We start from the raw sequence: 19536 nt of genomic DNA on the forward strand, positions 1-19536 counted from the left end.
TGGAAATGCTATTTGCCTGCACTTATGTAACTCAGGTCTGAATGTGGTCCAGGTCTTGTAATGTGCAACTTTGAAGGGATAACCAGGCTATTCCATGCCGTCCTTCATCCCCTGTGTTACCTGTCCTTTTCAGGCTGGGAAGGGAACTGGATAGAGGAGAGCGGTATCTCCTCGGAGAAAACCCTCACTCTGAACTGAAGCCATATTTCTCAAAGAAAGACTGTAAAGCTGGCCCCTCCATTAGCCAGGTCTCGGGCACTGTGCCATGAAGCACACCAGCAGGACCTGTGTGCAGGGGGATTCGGGATCATAATCCAGCTGTGTTTTGTGTACAATGGTGGAGCAAGCTGCAAGTTCACTGACTGAATGTCATCTGCTTAAAAAATGCCTTCATCCTCTGACACCTAAACCACAGCAGAACCAAAGAAAGCCTTTTGGAGAATGATACACTTTCCACAGTGAGAGAGCAGCCAGCTTCCTGATTGCCCCAGGGTGTCCAGGAATTGAATATCTCTCTGTGAGCAGCTGTGAGTGACTCAGGGAGAAAATTAAAAGGGGGATGGGGCAGGTAATTATGAGTGATTCCTTTCATTGTAATTGAACATTTATTAGTTATCATAATGCTGCAGATGTTATAAAGAAAACATCCATTTGATGATTAGGAGCTTATTAATGTTCTAATCGGCTGTATGAAGGCTGGTCAGTGTAAAGGTGGGAGCACTGGAGGGGTGGGGAGAAACTGGTGAACCCTCCAGATACATCTCCAGGCAGAGTTCCTATCTCTTGACCCAGGTTGGTGATCACAATGTCTCTGCCTTACCTAATGGATGCAAGAAGGCATATTTTTCCGGTGTTTTTTGTGCTTTATCTATTGCCTGCGTCCAAATTCTCAAATCCGACTCTGCAGAGATTCTCAACAGCTCACTGCCAAACCACACGACGAGGAAGTGTCCTCCTCCTTTGTCTTGTGGTCTTGTGATCTTCATACCTGTGGCACAAACCTTTCTCCTTTCCTTTTCAAATGTACAATCTCTGTCAAATACATTTTTCACACATATATACCTTTCTGATTCAATTGATTTTAATCCCCAACTCACTTTGCACAGAATACACATTAACATACCACAATTGTTCATTGCGACAAAGGCTGTGCATTAAAGGAACATCACTGCTTGCAGGGCAGGTAATGACATCTGGGAGTGATGAGGAAATTCTGCTTTTTAATGCACAAATATATCTGAAGCATTCGTTTCAAATCCTCTCAGTAGGAGCGAGGTCCACATTCTCACTGCTCTCTGGGGAAAGATGTTCCTCCCAAATTGTTTGTTGAATTTAGTGGTGACTATTTTTAATATCAATAGCTCTTGGTTCTCATTTGCCTGTCAGGCAGAAACAATTTCTCCACATCTGCCCTGTCACATCTCCCCAATCACCCTGAATGTTCCCCCCTGCCAGCTTTCTGTATGTGGAGACTAGAGAAACAAAGGACTGCAGATGCTGGAATCTAGATGAAAAACACGATGATGCTGGAGGAACTCAGCAGGCCAGGCAGCATCTGTGGAGAAAAGCAGGCGGTCAACGTTTTGGGTCAGGACCCTTCTTCAGGACTGAAGATAGGAAAAGGGGAAGCCTGATATATAGGAAGGAAAAGCAGAGCAGTGATAGGTGGACAAAAGAAGGGAGGCGGGGTGGGCACAGGGTGGTGATAGGGAGATGCAGGTAAGAGATAGTGATGGGCAGGTGGGGGGGGGGAGGAGAGCAGATCCACGGGGGGATGGGTCAAAGGTGTGAGGAAAAAAGGGGGTAGAAAAAAGAGGCTGAGAAAGGGAAGAAAAGAAGAGACATGTTTGGGTGTGGGTGTGGGGGATGGGGTGCGGGGTGGTGGGGGGAAGGTGCTGGGATTACTTGAAGTGGGAGTATTCAATGCCATTAGGCTGCAAGGTTCCAAGATGGAAAATGAGGAGCTGTTCCTCCAGTTTGTGCTTGGAATTCTCCTGGCAGCGGAGGAGGCTGAGGACTGACATATCTGTGATAGTGTGGGAGGGGGAGTTGAAGTGACCGGCAATGGGGAGATGCGGAGTGCTGGAACTGAGGCAAGTTTGACCATTTCAGGGGAATCACAGGGTGGCCAGTTTGCGCCTGGTGCACCAGGTGGGTTTTACAACAACCTGGTAATTTTATGATCACCGTAAAAGATAATAGTTTTACCCTCAACTGTTCTCTGCCCCCAGTCGCAGTGGGACTTCCCACCCAGTGTTTCTCTCTCCTGCAGAGTCTGCAAAACTCCATCACTTTCCTTCCCACTCTGGCTCTGTCATCTCTCTCTCTCTCACTCTCTCTCTCACTCTCTCTCTCACTCTCTCTCTCTCTCACTCTCTCTCTCACTCTCTCTCTCACTCTCTCTCTCACTCTCTCTCTCACTCTCTCTCTCACTCTCTCTCTCACTCTCTCTCTCACTCTCTCACTCTCACTCTCCCGCGCACGCACGCACACACACAGGAAATTGGTGGGGCAGAGGTGCAGCAGTACCCTGGTACTGAAGGGAAGGTTCGAGGCCTCTTGTAAATGTTAAAATGTGTGTGCATGCACACACATATATGTGTACTGGTTCCCCACTCCCCGTACACACTGACTGCCCACTCCCCCAGACCCACAGTCTTCAGTCCCTGCCACCACTCTGTTTCTACAGATACCACCTTCAACTCTCTCCCTGGCAGAAGGAATCAAACTGTTTGCAATCTCATTGTCAGAGTTGACCCCAGGGTGACCCGTGGACCACATATCCTGTCACCTCAGACCTTGTGCATCATCGCTGAACTCCCCCAGCCTCAGCTTGCACCCCTCACCCACCCCTCTCCATGGGTCAACTCTTCCAATACATTCCCGCCCACTGTGTTCATCCAAAACTCTGCTGCCCATGTCCTGCCTCACAGACAGCGTCTGGACCCTCTGCTCACTGACCCAGTCCCACCCCTCATTGAACAACCCGTCCATTTTCAAATTCTGATGCTTGTTTTCTGATCCCTCAGCAGTTTCATCCTCCCCATCTCTCCGATCCCCTCCAGTACTAAATCATTCTGAGATCTCTTCACACCTTGATCTGTGGCCTCCTGGTACATCCCACAACCTCACCTCCATCAGCAGCCAGACCTTCTCCACAGACCTGTACTTCTTAAACCTGACAGCTTTGACTGAGCTTTTGCTCACGCTGCCTTCTGTCCTCACGAGGTGTGTGGATTTAGGTTTGGTCATGCTCCTGCGAATGACCTGGGGATGATTTCCTACATTTCAAGATTCTGTAGAAAGGGAAGCTTTGCTGTTTTAAACCCAAACCTGCAGCAGCTAAGTTATTTGCTCTTCCTCATTCCATCCTAACTTCTCTCCACTTGCTCTTCGACCTTGTGGGAGTCCAGCTCAAGGAACCCCAGACCTTCACCTTGGCTCCTCTTTGCTACAAGGGTGTGCAGGCATGCTAGAGCAGCCAACAGATAGTCAGTGTTAGATAGAATTAAAATTCATTGGTTTGAGTCGATTTGCTTTGTTCCCATGAAGTATCTTTCATAGTCCATTAAATACCCACTGCACAATATTTCAAAACTGTTTAATTTGGATGAGTAGATTAAATGGAACAAACTGATTGTAATATTTCATACTTGGTTTGAAACTGCTGACAAATATTAAAATTAACATAAAACATTGCAGTTATCGTGCATGAAAGTCAAGTTGTCTAGAAGTCTTTCCTTCCTTCTGTTTAATTTTCAATGCTCTGCATCCTCCAGCATTCAGCCGGAAGAGCCAATAACTTGGCTGAGGAGTTTTTGAACAATGTTCTGGTGTTAGCTGAGACTCAGTGGGTAGCTCTCTTTTCTCTGAGCAGAAGATGTGAGTTTAAGCTCCATTCCAGAGATGTGCATGTACCCTAGGCAAGTGCGCCTGGGGCAAGTTTCGGGAGGCTGCCCTGTGCTTTGGATGAGATGTTAACCTGTGACCTAGGGAGTGTAAAATGTCACATCGTGTTGCGGTGAATGAGCATACGCGTGACATGTGAAAGCTCAGACAGCAGTATTTGTAAATCCTCCCCCTCTGTCCTGCAGATGGTATTTATTCCTAAACCAACATCAGTGAACACAGATACTCTGGCCATTTTATGTTGTTGTTTGTAGCAGTTGTTGTACATTAATTGTCTGCCAGGCTTTCCAACATCACAGAAGTGGCTGCACATTAGAGGACCTCATTGGTGGGGACACCCTGAGGTCACACAAGATGCTACAGAAACACCTTTCTGCTGGGAGATGAGAGATGGGTTACCTCTGTGCTCAGATCATCACCTCCACTGAGTGACCCTGCACATTGTCAGCAACCACATTGGTCCAGCAGCTTGTCTGGCATACATCAGAACACTTCTGGGATGTGGCCAATGGGGATAGGCAAGGGGCTGTACAACTAACCCCAGCCCAGGAGGGAAAGCAGCCAGCCCAGTACCATGAGTGGGGCTATCACGCTTTAAAGTACTTCAGAGCACTGCTGAAAGAAAACTTGTGTCACTTGTAATCCTACTTGCCTCTGGGTAAAAGGAACCTGCTTTGATTAGACATTATGCTGCCAGAAAGATTAGCTGTTTTAATTAGCAATGTCTTTGACCTATTGGTTGTGCTGACTTTCCTATAAACATGTGGGCTGAAGGTTGCTAACCAGCTGCACGATGCCCCAATAAATGCAAACTCCAACCCCTGTTCCAGTCTTTATTCCCACCCCACCCATCCCTACCCATCCCCCACCCCCACCCCAGCCCACCCACCTACCCCCACCCACTGCCACCCACTCCCCTTGCCTCTGCTGGCACATTGGGCTCTGGCCTGTTGGAGCTCATCAGAAAGGGCAGGAACCATTGCATCGGCTTTCCCGAGGAAAAGGAGGGACATAGTTTGCAATGCCTGTGAACTAATCCTTCAGTAGGGTGTGAAAGATTGGGGACAAAATTGTCTTGGTGACAGGAGGCAGGGGGTAGTGCTGGAAGGGTGCGTTTCTCATTGGAAGGGGGTGACCGGTGGTGTACGGCAGGGATCGGTGCTGGGACTTGCATCGTTTGTGCTTTGTATTAATGACGTGGATGTGAATGTCGGGAAGATGATCAGTGAGTTTGCGGATGGCACAAAAATTGGTGGTGTTATGAAGAGTGAGGCAGGTTGTTTTATGTCTACATCAGGATATGGATCCAATGGAAAGTTGGGCGGAGTGATGGCGATGGAATTTAATCCCAACAAGTGCAAGGTGATGCATTTTGGGAAGTCAGATAGGGGTAGGACATGTACAGTAAATGGTGGGGTATTAAGGAATGTTGATGAACAGAAGGACCTTGGGATACAACTCCATAGTTCCATGAAAGTGGCAACACAGGTCAATAGGACGATGAAGAAAGCATACAGCATGCTTGCCGTCATTGGTTGGGATGTTATGTTGCAACTTTACAGAACATTGGTTAGTCCACACTTAGATATACAGCACAGAAACAGGCCCTTCGGCCCAACTGGTCCATGCCGACCAAGATTCCCATCTAAGCTAGTCCCATTTGCCCGTGTTTGGCCTATATCTCTCTAAACCTTTCCTATCCACATAGGGCAGCGGAGTGAGAGGGAGCAGAGTGTTCTGGGCTTTGGCTCAAGGGGCTTCAGTGTAAAGGGGTGAGGAAAGGGGGTGACTTTAGTTAAGGAAGGAGTATGAGTGCAGTTTCCTGTACTCAGTGTCAGATGTGGGAGTTCCTGGAGTCTTCCTGCCTCCGGGAGGGCTACGTCTGCACCCGGTGTGTTGAGCTGCAGCTCCTGAGGGACCGTGTTAGGGAACTGAAGATGCAGCTCGATGACCTGTGTCTGGTCAGGGAGAGTGAGGAGGTGATAGAGAGGAGTTATAGGCAGGTGGTCACGACGGGACAATCGGAATCAGGCAATTGGGTTACAGTCAGGAGGGGGAAGGGAAGAGACAGGTACTAGAGAGTACCCCTGTTGCTGTACCCCTTGACAATAAGTACTCCTGCTTGAGTATTGTTGGGGGAGACAGCCTACCTGGGGGAAGCAACAGTGGCAGTGTCTCTGGCACAGAGCCTGGCCCTGTGGCTCAGGAGGGTAGGGAAGGAGTGAGGAGGGCACTAGTGATAGGCTGCTCTCGGAAGGTAGTTTGCCTCCCAGGTGCCAGGGTCTGGGATGTTTCGGATCGTGTCCAAGACATCCTGAAGGGGGAGGGAGAACAGCCAGAGGTCGTGGTACATATTGGTACCAACGACATAGGTAGGGAAAGGAATGAGATCCTGAAAAGAGACTATAGAGAGTTAGGAAGGAAGTTGAGAAGCAGGACCTCCAATGTAGTAATTTCAGGATTACTGCCTGTGCTAAGCGACAATGGGTATAGGAACAGAATGAAGAGGAGGTTAAATGCGTGGCTGAGGGATTGGAGTAAGGAGCAGGGATTCAGTTTTCTGGATCATTGGGGCCTCTTTTGGGGCAGATATGACCTGTTCAAAGAGGACGGGTTGTACTTGAATCCCAGGGGGACTAACATACTGGTGGGGAGGTTTGCTAAGGCTACTGGGGAGAGTTTAAACTAGAATTGTTGGGGGGTGGGATCCGTATTGGAGAGACTGGGGAGGAGGTGTTTGGCTCTCGAGTGGAGGAGGCTAGGAGCAAGTACCATAGGCAGGTGATAGAGAAGGGACGTGTTCAGACAGGCTTGAGATGTGTCTATTTTAACACAAGGAGTGTTGTGAACAAGGCGGATGAGCTTAGAGCTTGGATCGATACTTGGAGCTATGATGTGGTGGCCATTACGGAGACTTGGATGGCTCCGGGGCTGGAATGGTTGATTATAGTGCTGGGTTTTAGATGTTTCAGGAAGGACAGGGAGGGAGGCAAGAGAGGTGGGGGAGTGGCACCGTTGATCAGAGATAGTGTCACGGCTGCGGAAAAGGTGGACGTTGTGGAGGGATTGTCTACGGAGTCTCTGTGGGTGGAGGTTAGGAACAGGAAGGGGTCAATAATGGTGCTGGGTGTTTTTTATAGGCCGCCCAATAGTGTCAGGGTTATTGAGGAGCAGATAGGGAAGTAGATCCTGGAAAGGTGTGAGAATAACAGAGTTGTTGTGATGGGGGATTTTAATTTCCCAAACATCGATTGGCATCTCCAGACAGTAAGGGGTTTAGATGGGGTGGAGTTTGTTAGGTGTGTTCAGGAAGGGTTCTTGACACAGTATGTAGACAGACCTACAAGAGGAGAGGCTGATTTGATATCGGGAAATGAACCTGGTCAGGTGTCAGATCTCTCAGTGGGTGAACATTTTGGTGATAGTGATCATAATTCTATCTCTTTTACATTAGCACTGGAGAGGGATAGGAACAGACAGACTAGAAAGGTGTTCACTTGGAGTAAAGGGAATTATGAGGCTCTCAGGCAGGAAATTGGAAGATTAAATTGGGAACAGATGTTCTCTGGGAAAAGTACAGAAGATATGTGGCAAATATTCAGGGGATATTTGTGTGGAGCTCTGAACAGACATGTTCTGATGAGACAGGGGAGTCATGATAGGATACAGGAACCATGGTGTACAAAGGCTATAATAAATCTAGTCAAAAGGAAAAGAAAAGCATACAAAAGATACAGAGAGCTAGGTAATGTTAGAGATCTGGAGGAGTACAAGGCTAAAAGGAAGGAACTTAAGAAAGAGATTAGGAGAGCCAGAAGGGGACATGAGAAGGCCTTGGCGGGCAAAATCAAGGAAAACCCCAAGGCGTTCTACAAGTATGTGAAGAGTGAGAGGATGAAATGCGAAAGGATAGGGCCTATCAAGTGCAGCAGTGGGAAGTGTGTATGGATCCGGAAGAAATAGTGGAGGTACTTAATGAATACTTTACGTCAGTATTCACCACAGTAAAAGATCTGGGTGATTGTAGTGGGGACTTGCAGCCACCTGAAAAGCTTGAGCATGTAGATATTAGAAAAGAGGTGGTGCTGAAACTTTTGGAAAGCATCAAGTTAGATAAGTCACCGGGATCGGATAAGATGTACCCCAGGTTGGTGTGGGAGGCAAGGGAGGAGATTGTGGAGCCTCTGACGATGATCTTTGTGTCGTCCATGGAGACGGGAGAGGTTCCGGAAGATTGGAGGGTTGCGGATGTTGTTCCCTTATTCAAGAAGGGGAGTAGGGATAGCCCAGGAAATTATAGACCGGTGAGGCTTACCTCAGTGGTTGGTAAGCTGATGGAGAAGATCCTGAGAGGCAGGATTTATGAACATTTGGAGAGGTATAATATGATTAGGAATAGTCAGCATGGCTTTGTTAAGGGCAGGTCCTGCCTTAAGAGCCTGATTGAATTTTTTGAGGATGTGACTAAACACATCAATGAAGGGAGAGTAGTAGATGTAGTGTATATGGATTTCAGCAAGGCGTTTGATAAGGTACCCCATGCGAGGCTTATGGAGAAGGTGAGGAGGCATGGGATCCAAGGGGACATTGCAGTGTGGATCCAGAACTGGCTGGCCCACAGAAAGCAAAGAGTGGTTGTTGAGGGGTCATATTCTGAGTGGAGGTTGGTGACCAGTGGTGTACCTCAGAGATCTGTACTGGGGCCCTTACTATTTGTGAGTTTTATAAACAACCTGGATGAGGAAGTCGAAGGGTGGGTTAGTAAGTTTGCGGCTGACACGAAGGTTGGGGGTGTTGTGGATAGTTTGGAGGGCTGTCAGAGGTTACAGAGGGACATAGATAGGATGCAGAGTTGGGCTGAGAAGTGGCAGATGCAGTTCAACCCAGAGAAGTGGCAGATGCAGTTCAACCCAGATAAGTGTGAAGTGGTTCATTTTGGTAAGTCAAATATGTTGGCGGAATATAGTCTTAATGGTAGGACTCTTGGCAGTGTGGAGGATCAGAGGAATCTTGGGGTCCGAGTCCATAGGACGCTCAAAGTGACGGCACAGGTTGACTCTGTGGTTAAGAAGGCATATGGTGTATTGTCCTTCATCAATCAGGGAATTGAATTTAGGATCCGTGAGGTATTGTTGCAGCTATATAGGTCCCTGGTCAGACCCCACTTGGAGTACTGTGCTCAGTTCTGGTCGCCTCACTACAGGAAAGATGTGGAAGCCATAGAGAGGGTGCACAGGAGATTTACAAGGGTGCTGCCTGGGATGCGGAGCATGCCTTATGAAAGCAGGTTGAGGGAACTCGGCCTTTTCTCCTTGGAGAGGCGGAGGATGAGGGGGGACCTGATAGAGGTGTATAAGATGATGAGAGGTATTGATAGGGTAGATAGTCAGAGGCTTTTCCCCAGGGCTGAATTGGTGGCCACAAGAGGACTTAGGTTCAAGCTGCTGGGGAGTAGATATAGAGGAGATGTCAGGGGTAAGTTTTTTACTCAGAGAGTGGTGAGTGTGTGGAATGGGCTGCCGGAAATGGTGGTGGAGGCTGATACGATAGGGTCTTTCAAGAGACTATTAGATCGGTATATGGAGCTGAGTAAAATAGAGGGCTATGGGTAAACCTGGTAATTTCTAGGGTAGGGACATGTTTGGCACAGCTTTGTGGGCTGAAGGGCCTGAATTGTGCTGTCATTGTTCTATGTTCTATGTATCTGTCCAAGTACCTTTTAAATGTTGTTATTGTACCTGCTTCAGCCACTTCCTCTGGCAGCTCGTTCCATTTACTGACCACCTTCTGAGTGAAAAGTTGCCCCTCAGGTTCCTATTAAATCTCTCCCCTCTCACCTTAAACCTATGCCTTTTAGTTCTTGATTCCACAACCCTGGGAAAAAGACTGAGTGCATTCACCCTATCTATGCACCTCGTGATTTTATACACTTCTGTAGGATCACCCCTTATTCTTCTATGCTCCAATGTAAAAAGTCCCAGCGTACTCAAACTCTCTCCATAACTCAGTCCCTCAAGTCTTGCAACATCATCATAAGTACTGTAAGAAACTGCAGAGAGTTGTGGGCACAGCCCAGCGCATCACGGAAACCAGCCTCCCCTCCGTGGATTCTGTCTATACACCTTGCTGCCTTAGTGAAGCAGCCAGCATAATCAAAGACCCCACCCACCCAGGTCATTCTCTCTTCTCTCCTCTCCCATCAGGCAGAAGATACAGGAGTCTGAGGGCACGTACCACCAGGCTCAAGGACAACCTCTATCCCACGGTGATAAGACTATCAAACAGTTCCCTTATGATGAAATGCACTCTTGACCTCACAATCTACCTTGCTTGACCTTGCAGCTTATTGTCTGCCTGCACTGCACTTCCCTGTAGCTGTGACACTTTACTCTTTATTCTGTTATTATTTTTACCCTGTGCTACCTCAATGCACTGTGTAATGAATTAACCTGTACGATCGGTATGCAAGACAAGTTTTCACTGTACCTTGGTACAAGTGACAATAATAAACCAATACCAATAAATCCCCTCTGCATTTTTTCTTGCTTAATGGCATCTTTCCTATAGCAGGATGACCAAAAGTGAACACAATATTCCGAATGTGGCCTCACCAACCTGCAGTATTGTGTGCAGTTCTGGTTGCCACACTATAGAAAAGATGTGATTGCTCTGGAGAGGGTGTGGAGGGGATTCACTAGGATTTCACCTGGAATGGAAGATGTTAAATATGAAAAGAGATTGGGCAGGCTGGGCTTGTTTTCCTGGAGTGAAGGAGGCTGAGGGGTGACCTGATCGAAGTGTATAAAATTATGTGAGAGACATAGATAAGGGAGGAAATCAGAATCTTTTTCCCATGGTAGGAAGATAAGGCTGTAGGGTTAAGGTGAGAGCACAGTGTTTTAAAGGGAATCTCAGGGGTAAGTTTTTACACAGAGAGTTGTCGATATCCGGAACATGCTGCCAGAGGAGATGGTTGACATAATCATAATACTCGAGAGACATTAGACAGGCACTTGAATAGGCAAGACTTAGAAGGATACAGACCCAATGTGGACAAATGAAATTAGTACAGATGGGCAAAAGGATCAGAATGGATGTTGTGGGGAAGGGCCCATTTCTGTGCTCCACAAATTATTCTCTGCTGGGTAATGGTATCAATGGATGCACGTGGGCAGGGTCAGGATAAGGGAACCGGCTCAAGGGCTGACTGTCAGACCCTGGCCCAAGGGTCCATCTGATGTTCTGACTGCAGTCGTTCCCTGTGATTCCTCTCTCCTTGGAATTTTGCTTTGTTTTTTTGGTTCACATGATCTCATCATCCAGTGAGAATGATATTTGTGTGAAACTACAGATGAAAGAAGCTATGCAAAATCCTGACTATTTCAGCAAATAGTTACGTTGCACATTAGTGAGCCTTTTGTTGTTCTTTGCTGAGATGCCGTTGATAATTGGGGCCCCAGCCAGCCATTCCCCAACCACAGGTCCGAAAGGAAAAGTGTTCCTCCAGGATGTGGCCATTGTTGGCCCCTTGCATGTTCCCATGTGCTTCGATCAGCAAGGCCTCTTCAAATTCATTACCTGAAAGGTCATTTACCTGTTAACTCTGCTTCTCCACAGGAGCTGCCTGATCTGCTGAGTATTTCCAATGGTTTCAGATTTTATTTCAGATTTCCAGGATCTTCAGTATTTTGATCTTGGAAGGGTGTGAAATCAATGGGGTTGTAGTACTGGGAATTTTGACCTTCCAATATTCCAATATTACTTTAGTGCGAGGGACTTAGATGGGGTGGAATTTGTAAAATGGATCCAAGAGAATTTTTTGAAGCAGTATGTGGAGAGTCCTGTTAGGGAGGGGGCTGTACTGGACCTTACCTGAAGGAATGAGGACGCAAGTGAGGAACCCTTTGCCAACAGTGACCATAGTTTGGTAACCTTCAAGGTGGTTACAGAAAAAGATAAGGTTGGTCCTCAAGGTTGGGTCTAAACTGGGGGAAGATGGATTTCAATAGACAGGGCCTGGGAGAGAGAGATCGGGAGCAAGAGGGTAAGCAACATCTGATGAGTGGGAGGTGTCTGAGGTCGAGACAGTAGCAATTCAGAGTCAGCGTGTCCCTGTAATGGTAAGAGGCAAAGATGGTAAGTTTAGTGGTGAATAAACGATATTGACTGTTTGATCAGGGAAAAGAAGGAAGTGTGTGTTAGGTATAGGGAATTGGAAGGAATGAGTCCTTTGAGGTTTAAAGGGAATAGAACCATAGAACAATACAGCACAGAAAACAGGTCATTTGACCCTTCTAGTCTGTGCTGAAACGTTATTCCGCTAGTCCCACTTCCCTGCACCCAGTCCATAACCCTCCAGACCTCTTCCCTCCATGTATCTATCCAATTTATTCTTAAAGCTTAAGAGTGAGCCCGCATTTGCTACATCAGATGGCAGCTCGTTCCACACTCCCACCACTCTGAGTGAAGAAGTTCCTCCTAATGTTCCCCCAAACCTTTCCCCTTTCACCCTGAAGCCATGTCCTCTCGTACTTATCTCTCCTAATCTAGGTGGAAAGAGCCTACTCGCATTAACTCTGTCTATGCCCCTCATAATTTTGTAAACCTCTATCAAATCTGGCCTCGTTCTTCTACGTTCCAAGAAATAAAGTCCTAACCTGTTCAATCTTTCCCTGTAACTCAACTCCTGAAGACCCGGCAACATTCTAGTAAATCTCCTCTGCACTCTTTCAATCTTACTGATAGCCTTCCTATAGTTAGGTGACCAGAACTGCACACAATACTACAAATTTGGCCTCACCAGTGACTTATACAACCTCACCATAACATCCCAACTCCTATACTCAATACTTCGATTTATGAATGCCAGGATGCCAAAAGCCTTCTTTACAGCACTGTCTACCTGCGACGCCACTTTCAGGGAATTATGTATCTGAACTCCCAGATCCCTTTGTTCCTCCGCACTCCTCAGTGCCCTACCATTTACTGTGTGTGTCCTCCCTTGATTTGTCCTTCCAAAATGCAACACCTCACACTTGTCTGCATTAAATTCCATCTGCCATTTTCTGGCCCATTCTTCCAGTTGGTTCAGATCCCTCTGCAAGCTTTGAAAGCCTTCCTCGCTGTCCACCACACCTCCAATCTTAGTGTCATCAGCAAACTTGCTGATCCAATTTACCACATTATCATCGAGATTATTGATATAGACAACAGACAACAATGGCTCCAGCACAGATCCCTGAGGCACACCACTAGTCACAGGCCTCCAGTCTGAGAAACAATCATCCACTACCACACTCTGTCTTCTCCCACACAGCCAATTTCGAATCCAGTTTACAAGCTTTCCATGGATACCTAGTGACTGAACTAACCTCCCATGTGGGACCTTGTCAAAGGTCTTACTAAAGTCCAGGCAGACAACATCCACTGCCTTTCCTTCATCTACTTTCTTGGTAACCTCCTCAAAAATCTCTACAAGATTTGTTAAACACGATCTACCACACACAAAGCCATGCTGACTATCCTTAATCAGCCCTTGGCTGTCCAAATACTTGTATATCCGATCTCTCAGAACACCTTCCAATAATTTACCTACTATTGATGTCAGGCTCACTGGCCTGTAATTACCTGGTTTACTTTTAGAGCCTTTTTTAAACAACAGAACAACATGAGCTACCCTCCAGTCCTCCGGCACCGCACCCGTGGCTAAGGACATTGTAAATATATCTGCCAGGGCCCCTGCAATTTCTACACTAGTCTCTCTCAATGTCCGAGCAACTATCTTATCAGGCCTGGGGGATTTATCTACCTTTATTCGCTGTAAAGCAGCAAGCACCTCCTCCTCTTTAATCTCTATATGTTCCATAACACTACTGCTTGTTTTCCTTCCTTCCATATCCACTATGCCAGTTTCCTGAGTAAATACTGATGCAAAAAAACTGCTTAAGATCTCCCCCATCTCCTGAGGGTCCACACACAGACATCCACTCTGATCTTCTAGGGGACCAATTTTGTCCCTTACTATTCTTTTACTCTTCATATACTTGTAGAAACCCTTTGGGTTTACCTTCCCGTTATCTGCCAAAGCAACCTCATGTCGCCTTTTTGCCTTCCTGATTTCCTTTTTTAGTATTTTCTTACTTTTTCTATATTCTTCAAGTACCTGATTTGTTCCTAGTTGCCTATACCTGCTATACACCTCTCTCTTTTTCTTAACCAGAGCACCAATATCTTTTGAAAACCAAGGTTCCCTATGCTTGTTAACTTTGCCTTCAATCCTAGCAGGAACATGCAAATTCTGCACTCTCAAAATTTTGCCTTTGAAGGCCTTCCACTTACTGAGCACGTCCTTGCCAGAAAACAACTTATCCCAATCCACTTTTCCTAGATCTTTTCTCATTTCCACAAAATTGGCCTTTCTCCAATTTAGAACCTCCACTCCAGGACCAGACCTGTCCTTATCCATAATTAACTTGAAACTAATGACATTATGGTCACTGGACCCAAAATGCTCCCCTACACATACTTCTGTCACCTGACCTGCCTGGTTCCCTAATAGGAGATCAAGTATTGCATTCTCTCTCGTTGGTACCTCTATATATTGATTTAGAAAACTTTCCTGAACACATTTGACAAATTCCAAGCCATCCAACCCTTTCACAGTGTGGGAGTCTCAGTCAATATGTGGAAAGTTTAAAATCTCCTACTATCATAACTTTCTGTTTCTTACATCGGTCTGCTATCTCACTACAGATTTGTTCCTCCAATTCTCTGTGACTATTGGGCGGTCTATAATACAACCCTATTAGTGTGGCCACACCTTTCCTGTTCCTCAGCTCCACCCATATGGCCTCTGTAGACGAGCCCTCCGGGCTGTCCTGTCTACGCACAGCTGTGATATTTTCCCTGACCAGTAACGCCGCTCCTCCCCCTTCCATCCCTCCCCCTCTATCACGTCTGAAACAATGGAACCCCGGAACATTAAGCTGCCAGTCCTGCCCCTCCTGCATCCAAGTCTCACTAATAGCAACAATGTCGTAATCCCACGTGCCAATCCACGCCCTAAGCTCATCTGCCGTACCTACAATACTCCTTGCATTGAAATAGATGCACCTGAGAACATTTCTATCACGTACAAACCTTTGATTTCTGTCGATACCTGCAGTCCTCGCATGACCTTTATCCCCCTCCACCTCACTATCTGCTCTAACACTCTGGTTCCCCTCCCCCTGAAAATCTAGTTTAAACCCCCCGGAGCAGCACTAGCAAACCTACCTGCAAGTATGTTAGTCCCCCTCCAGTTCAGGTGCAAACCGTCCCGTCGGAACAGGTCCCACCTTCCCTGGAACAAAGCCCAATTGTCTAGGAACATGAAGCCCTCACTCCTGCACCATCTCCTTAGCCACGTATTTAGCTGCATGATCTTCCTATTTCTCACCTCACTAGCTTGTGGCACAGGTAACAATCCTGAGATTGCAACCTTGGAGGTCCTGTCCTTCAACTTTGCACCTAATTCTCTAAATTTTCTCTGCAGGACCTCCTACTCCTTCCTATCCATGTCACTGGTCCCTACGTGGACCACGACATCTGGCTGTTCACCCTCCCTCCTAAGAGTATCGAGAACTCAATCCGAGATATCGCGGACCCTGGCACCAGGGAGGCAACAGACCATCTGGGATTCTCGATCCCTCCCACAGAATGTCCTATCTGTCCCCCTAACTATTGAATCCCCTATCACTACTGCTCTCCTCTTTTCCCTCCTTCCTTTCTGAGCCGAGGGTTCCATCTCAGTGCCAGAGACGCGACCATTGCAACTTGTCCCTGGTAGGTTGTCCCCACCTGCAGTATCCGAAAGGGTATACTTATTGTTGATGGGAATGGCCACAGGGGTGCTCTGATCTTTCTGTCTATACCCCTTCCCTTTCCTGACAGTCACCCAGCTACCTGCCTCTTGACTTTTAGGGGTGACTATCTCCCTGAAACTCCTGTCTATATCTGCCCCTTCCTCTCGAGTGATCCGAAGTTCATCCAGCTCCAGCTCCAGCTCCAATTCCCTAACACAGTTTGTCAGGAGCTGCAGCTGGATGCATCTTTTACAGGTGTAGTCATCAGGGACAAGTGTGCTGTCCCTGACTTCCCACGTACCGCATACGGAGCACACGACTGCCCTAACTGCTGCCATCACTACCTACTTCTAAGTATTTAAAATAAAGGTACTTACCTGGCCTTACCTTCTCTGGGTGCAAGCTCTTCCTCAGCCTCTGCTCTCCGAAGCCTCTCGAGCCGAAGCCTCTCGAGCCAAAGCCTCAAGAGCTCCACTCCTACCCTGAGCCATTCACTCAATATGTTCTAAGTTCTGTGATATAGGAGAAAAGAAAGATGTTAGGAGGTAAAGGCCATGACCCTAGCAAATAGGATTAAGGAGAATCCTAAAACCTTTCACAAGTACATTGCAAGGAAGGGTATGGCTTGGGAAAGAGTAGGTCCCTCGGGGACCAAAGGGATAATCTATTTGTGGAGCCAGGGGATATGAGCGAGGCTCTGAATGAATTCTTCTCGTTGGTATTCACCAGGGGGGAAGGATGTGAAGGTGCAGAGTTAAGGGAAGAAAGTACTGATATTCTGGAGCATGTCTGTATCGGGAAGGATGATGTGTTCCAAGTATCAGGGAGGATAAATCCGAGGGCTTCATGGGATGTATCCCAGGATGCTAAGGGAAGCAAGGGGGAGATTGCTGGGGCTCTAATGGAGATCTTTGCATCTTCGTTTGCCATGGGTGAGATACCAGAGGATGGGAGGAGGGCTGCTGTTGTTAGGATAGGAAGATAGTTCATGTCTGCTTGTTCAAAAAGGGCAGTAGGGATAAGCCTGGAAACTACAGGCCGGTGAGCCTGACGTCAGTGGGAGGGAAGTTGTTGGAGAAGATTCTGAGGAACAGGATTTATGTTCACTTGGAAAGGCAGGGACTGATGAGGAGGAGCCAGCAAGGTTTTGTGCAGATCATGTCTCACAAGTCTGATTGAGATTTTGAAGAGGCCACAAAGAAAATTGATGAAGGCAGAGTGGTTTACATGGACTTCAGCAAGGCTTTTGAGATAGTCCCGCGTGGTACAGTTTCAGCCCAGACCAGAGGGGCCGAATAGCCTGTTTTCTGTGCTGTAGTGTTCTATGGTTCTAAGGTTCTATGGTAGCTCCAGAAGGTTAAGGTGCAAGGGATCTGCGGTGCATTGACAAACTGAATCCAATGTTGGCTGGATGGTCGGAGGCCGAGGGGAGTGGTGGATGGATGTTTCTCTGTCTGGAACAAGTTGTGCACCACAGTGATCGGCACTGCAACCTTTGCTGTTTGTCACATGTTTAAGTGACTTGGATGAGAATGTAGGTGGTCTGATTAGTAATTTTGTCAAAAACATGAACACTGGAGGAGTTGTGGATAGTGAAGAAGGTTGTCAAAAGATAACAGTGGGACACAGATCAGCTGGAGAGTTGACATGGAATTTAATCCAGACAATCTGGTTTCTTTCTTTCTTTGATTTTTCCTTTAGTGCCAGGCCAGAGTAGATACCATTGTGTTCATCTTGTGAGCTGGGAGTTCTGGGAGACCTCCAGTGTCCCTGATAGCTACATCTGCACGAGATGCATCCAGCTGTAGCTCCTTACAGTCCGTGTTAGGGAACTGGAGCTGTAGCTGGATGACCTTCAGCTCCTACAGGAGAACGTTCATAGATAAGAGCTACAGGGAGGCAGTCACTCCAAAGCTGCAGGAGGCAGGTAGCTGGGTGACTGTCAGGAGAAGGAAGGAGAATAGGCAGGTAGTGCAGAGTACCCCTGTGGCCATTCCCCTTAATAACAGGTATACCGCTTTGGATACTGTTGGGGGGGATGACCAACCAGGAGAAAGCCGTAGTGACCAGGTCTCTGGCACTGAGCCTGGTTGTGTGGCGCAGAAGGGAAGCGGGGAGAAGAGGAGAGCGGTAATGATAGGGGATTCCATAGTAAGGGGGGCAGACAGGACATTCTGTGGACGTGAAAGAGACTCCCGGATGGTATATTGCCTCCTGGGTGCCAGGGTCAGGGATGTCTTGGATCGGGTCCACAGCATTCTGAAGGGGGAGGGTGAGCAACCGGAGGTTGTGGTACATATTGGTACCAATGACATAGGTAAGAAAAGAGATGAGGTCCTGAAGAGGGAATATTGGGAGCTAGGTAGGAAGGTGAAAAGCAGGACCTCAAGGGTAGTAATCTCTGGATTGCTGCCTGTGCCACGTGCCAGTGAGGGGAAGAATAGATTGATTTGTCAGATGAATGTGTGGCTGAGGAGTTGGTGCAGGGGGCAGGGTTTCAGATTTGTGGATCATTGGGATCTCTTCTGTGGAAGGTATGACCTGTACAAAAGGGACAGGTTACACCTGAACTGGAGGGGGACCAACTATTCTTGCGGGCAGGTTTGCTGGAGCTGTTCGGGAGGGTTTAAACTAGTTTGGCAGGGCAATGGGAACCAGAGTGATAGGTTAGATGTTGGTGTATTTAGTGTACAACTAGATGCAGAGTGTAGAAAGACTGAGGAAGGATCGGCAGTTGAAACGGCAAAATTGCAGTCAGTTGGATGGGCTGAAGTGTGTCTGCTTTAATGTGAGAAGTATCAGGAACAAGGCTGATGAACTTAGAGCGTGGGTAAGTACATGGAACTACGACATTGTGGCCATTACAGAGACTTGGCTGTCGCAAGGGCAGGAATAGCTGCTGGATATTCCGGGGTTTAGCTGTTTCTAAGGGGACAGGGATGGAGGTAAAAGAGGTGGGGGAGTGGCTTTGCTGATCAGGGACAGTGTCACAGTCCTGGAGGGATTGTCTACTGAGTCAGTGTGGGTGGAAGTCAGAACCAAAATCACTCTATTGGAGTATTCTACAGACCCCCCAACAGCAGCAGAGACACCGAGGAGTAGATCGGGAGGCAGATTTTGGAGAGGTGCAAAAATAACAGGGTTGTTGTCATAGATGATTTCAACTTCCCAAATATTGATTGGCACCTCCTTAGTGTAAAGGGGATAGATGGGGCTGTGTTTGTTAGGAGTGTCCAGGAAGGATTCCTGACACAGTATGTGGACAGGCCGACTAGAGGAGAGGCCGTACTGGACCTGGTACTAGGCAATGAGCCTGATCAGGTTTCAGATCCCTTAGTGGGAGAGCATTTTGGGGACAGTGACCATAACTCCCTGTCCTTTACCATAGCCTTGGAGAGGGATAGGAGCAGATGATGTGGGAAAGTATTTAAGTGGGGGAGGGGGAATTATGATGCTATTAGGCAGGAATTTGGGATTGTAAATTGGGAACAGATGTTCTTGGGGAAGTGCACGATGGAAATGTGGAGGTTGTTTAGGGAGTACTTGCACAGGTCGATAGGGTTGTTAAGAAGGCATATGGTGTGTTGGCTTCATTAGTTGGGGTTTTGAGTTCAAGAGCCACGAGGTAATGTAGCTCTATAAAACTCTGGTAAGACCACATTTGGAGTATTGTGTTCAGTTCTGGTTGCCTCATTATTGGAAGGATGTGGAAGCTTTAAAGAGGGTGCAGAGGAGATTTACCAGGATGCTACCTGGATTGGAGAGCATGTCTTATGAGGATAGG

At 47.3% G+C, this 19536-nt stretch overlaps 2 protein-coding genes across 5 annotated transcripts in view; both read left to right on the forward strand.

The window, feature by feature from the left end:
• The window catches only part of rfxank (regulatory factor X-associated ankyrin-containing protein), an 830559-nt gene that overhangs the window by 135619 nt on the left and 675404 nt on the right, over nucleotides 1–19536 (forward strand). The gene's annotated exons all lie outside the window — the stretch shown is intronic.
• ncanb (neurocan b) overlaps nucleotides 1–19536 on the forward strand; it is a 175723-nt gene that overhangs the window by 61180 nt on the left and 95007 nt on the right. The gene's annotated exons all lie outside the window — the stretch shown is intronic.

This window comes from Pristis pectinata, chromosome 24 (assembly GCF_009764475.1).
Source record: "Pristis pectinata isolate sPriPec2 chromosome 24, sPriPec2.1.pri, whole genome shotgun sequence".
Classification (NCBI taxonomy): domain Eukaryota; kingdom Metazoa; phylum Chordata; class Chondrichthyes; order Rhinopristiformes; family Pristidae; genus Pristis; species Pristis pectinata.